Source organism: Homalodisca vitripennis, chromosome 4 (assembly GCF_021130785.1).
Source record: "Homalodisca vitripennis isolate AUS2020 chromosome 4, UT_GWSS_2.1, whole genome shotgun sequence".
Lineage (NCBI taxonomy): Eukaryota > Metazoa > Arthropoda > Insecta > Hemiptera > Cicadellidae > Homalodisca > Homalodisca vitripennis.
Genome location: NC_060210.1, coordinates 191,135,001 through 191,139,315, shown reverse-complemented (window position 1 = coordinate 191,139,315; position 4,315 = coordinate 191,135,001).

The window sequence follows — 4,315 nt, the reverse complement described above, 5'->3', positions numbered from 1 at the left end:
TTCAGTTCTCTTAGCCCACAATCAAATCACTCTCTGTAATAACTAAAACTTGCAAAGCACAAGTAACCTACAAACAAATACATACAACAATACACCATAAACTATTAATAAAGAACAAACATAACAAAAGTTATTGTTTAATATGTAACAGATTTAATTAAATAACAAAAAATATTAAAAATTTACTAATAAATAAAAGCCAGATAATTTCGGAACGTCAATATGTAAATAATAATGTAAAACATATATGACACTAGCTGATAAAAGGGACTTCGCACGCTTTTCGTATCCGTTACCTGTGTATGAGCACTTCTGGTTCAAGTGAATTATATTTCCAACGCCGATGTAGAGTTTGCCTTGATGTCACGATCAAGAAAATCTGTCAAAAGTGTATTGTACACGTACATGTCCTTTATTATAAAGTGTTCTAACACTCAAGCACTTTAAGTTCAACCAAAAATGTATTAATAAAGTATATATACATCATGACTTAGCGCCTTCAAATAGAATTTGGCCGTTTAATATACGTAACTGTGTTTTAATTGCAGTTTATAATGTGCAGGCGCTTTGAAAACCGTTACCTTTTGCAACGCAGCCTGGTGGCGAATTACATCAGTGAGCATAGCATATAAAACTTCTCCGTGGAAAAATACATAAACATACAAATTCTCATAATGATCGGTCACATAGTTTACGATTCTATGAAGGACATACAGATAAACATTTGTTTTTAAATATATAGATGACGTAAAACATATATGACATAACAAAATATCAAATATATAATAACGTGAACCTATATCAATCCCCAATTTACCTTCCTTTTAGTGGAGCGTCTGACACTGTTACATACTTGATTCCTGAAATTTGGATTGAAGTTCGTCTGAAGAGATAAAAAGGTCAGTGACGAAGAAGCTCAAAATGAACACTTTGCATCGTTTCGACATCAGAGTAACCTAGACTACAGAATATAGTGTAACATAGGTTAAGTGGTATTCTCATTGTCTCACAAGTGCACAATTGAGTGCACTACGATGTGATAGACACGATCTCTAAGCACGGTGGAACAACCGAGTAAAAAAATAAATAAAGCATCACGATTACAGCTCCGGGTCGGCAGATCAACTGCTATTTATCTCCAAGTGGGCACCGGAAGTGTGGAACAGGCAGATAAGTACTCATAAAATAAATTTTACATCACATTGGCAGGCAAAATGAAATTACGATATCCGGCATACTTGCTGCACTACGTCATTAAAATGCTCTATTACGTACACACTTCTTAAGGTCGTACCATCAGTTTTTGTTTAGGTTTTTTTTAATTCAGAGCCATTTTTCCTTAAAAATAAAAGCTCTATAATTCCTGTTAGATATTGGATCTTAGCATTCTTCTAAAGTTTTATTGTACAATTTAAATTTATTATATACATGAGGTGTACACACTGAATTTAGATCTGTTTGTAAATAAATATTTTACTAATTTTCACTGAAATAATATTGTACAGGAATATAACACAAGCCGTAAACACAATTTTTTAATACCCTATTCACAGTATGACACTATTTTCCAAAGGGACGGTGGGTATGAACAGAAAAGTATTTAACAGGCTTCATGGGAACATGAAATGGGGAAATTTAAGATTTGGCTAAAAATTTCCTAATTTTGTGTTGAATTTTGCTAGTAAGTTTTGAGAATATTGCTTTAAAATTGAATTGTAAGCAGTATTTATTAATTTGTGAAATTTTATATTTAGACGTTAAAAGTAAAAAGTCGTTTGACTGATAAAAGTGTAACTTTGTTGTTTAATAACACATTCACGACTCACAAGGTGAACAAAGCCCCGTATCGGGCACAACCGACCACTAAATCACACTTATTGATGAACGGCTCCTGAGCGTGGTGTGGCTAAAACTTGGGTAATTTTCCGTTGATGAAGCACATCTAAGTTACGCTGTGGTTAGGCGATCAATACTGAGGAATGGAGCCTGCACCAATTAACAGGCTAGAACAAGTGATTGCTATCAATTAACCGGCTCTGAGAACATTGCTGCTGTAATGTGCATTTGGTTGGTAACTCTGATACTGTAATATATCGTTCCTGATAACTGTAACGACCGTGTACTAGTAGTTTGGCTGATCATGTGTTGAGTTATTGAGTGTGATTCGTCTAATCACTTTACAATATTCAAAACATGATCTACGCTTAATATTTAATCGTGACACAAGAAGGACAAATCTTCGACAGCTTAAATTAAGTATATTTTTAAATCAACGAATAGCCCAGTATCGATGATTGTTGCTTGGCGGAGCTCCAGTGCTCTACACTAGGTGTGTGAGAGAGCTGCCAAACACGTCCTTCGGAAACAGGAGAGTGGGTGAGGTCAGACGCTTCACCTCCTCGATCTTCTTGTAAATGTAAAAGTAAAGTTAGAGATAACGTAAAGGTGAAGGTAAACGTATAGGCAGACATAGAGGCATGCATAGCGTTAGAGACAGAAGTAGAAGTAAAATGAAGATGTAGAGGTAGAAGTATAGATAGAGGTAGAGACAGAATAAGAGGTATAAGTACAGATAAAAGTAGATGTAGAGGTAAAAGTAGAGATAGAGGTAGAAGTAGAGGTATAGATAGAGGAAGAGGTACAAGTAGAGGTAAAAGTTCGATGTAGAGGTAGAGGTAGAAGTATACGTTTGAGGTAGAGGAAGATGTAGAGGTGGAAGTAGAGGTAAGAGGTAGATGTAGAAGTAGAAGTAAGAGGTAGAGGTATAAATATAGGTAGACGTAGAGATAGAGGTAAGAGGTGGCGGTAAGACGTAGAGTTAAGAGGTAGAGGTAAAAGTAGAGGTGAAAGGTAGATCTAGAGGTAGAGGTAGAAGTAAAGGTAAGATGTAGAGGTAAGAGGTAGAAGTAGAGGTACAAGTAGAGGTAGAAGTAGAGGTAGAGGTAAAGGTAGGGGTAGAAGTAAAGGATTTCTTTTTTATTTAACACTTAACCTGCAGATCATCGGCGTAAGTGACGGATTTACTGGGGGGCCATATTGTTTTTTTTTTTTTTTTGTGTCATAACGATTTTAAATGTCAAACAATTATACATTCTTATTTTATTGCCGTATAATTATAGGAGATGTCTATTTTTAAAGATAGTTATAACATTAATATGTATCCAAACACTTATTCAGTTATCCAGAAGTTATTGAGAAAAAAACTGTCAATCTATATTGTACTACGGCTTTTAAATAATATTCAAAGCGTTACACTAAGAAAAACATTTTTTAATTGTTTCGATGAGAATTAATGTGTATATTTGATCTGATACATTTTCCAAAACTATACTACCAAAAATTAAAACTGTAAAAAGTCGTTGAAGTTTAGTATTGTTCTTATGAAGTACAATTCAAGATCGTTTTACTACAGCCTCCGAAACACACTACCAAGAGCCGAGGAGGCAAAGATACTTGCAATGACGGGTTCGCTCAGCGGTCACCCATTCAAGACGCTCACCTTTCTTGTCTAAGTTATCTCCTCTATTTCTTAGCCGCCATACTTGCTGGACTGTGCATTAGAGTGCTCTTTTACGTTGGCGTTAAGTTTTTACATTTAAGAACCATTGTCTTAAAAACAACTCGTCTGAAGGAAGACAAAGATTAAACACATTTTGTATTTCTCCAGAATTGTCATGCATTCAATGAAGGAAATTTATCTAGGCGAAATTAAAAATGACAAAATAAGAATGTGATTTGTACTTTGTGTGTCATATTATTAGTATATGACTTATAATAATATTTGGGTGTAATAGTTTGAAGGAAGAAAAAAGGAAGAAACGTTATAACGAAATGAAACGTGAAAAAATTATATGATTATAAATAAGAATTAAAACTTCTATGTATGTTGTCTATCGGTCATTCATGTCAATGTGACGTAACCTGGCAATAAAACATAATCATGTACGAAGTGATAGATTCTAGAACTAATACAAGAACATTTCACTTTAATAGTGGTTAGTTCGCAAACCACTCAGAAACTGTCAGAGATATAAAAAATGGTTTCAAGATGAGATTCTACGGAACGTACTACGTCGTAATCAAACTAAGGTCATTTGAAAATCGGTTAAATATTTTTAGGGTTAGGGAAATTTTGTAAATTATGTTCATGCACTACGTCATTGTTAGGAATGTTCATAGCATATTAAGTAATTAGCAACGTTATTTATTTTATTTTTACTGTAAAACTGTCAAACAATTAAAATTTAATAATTAAGGAATTGGATTAAAAGGTGTTCTTGTTCGACACATTTATATTTAAAAATGTAGTGATTAT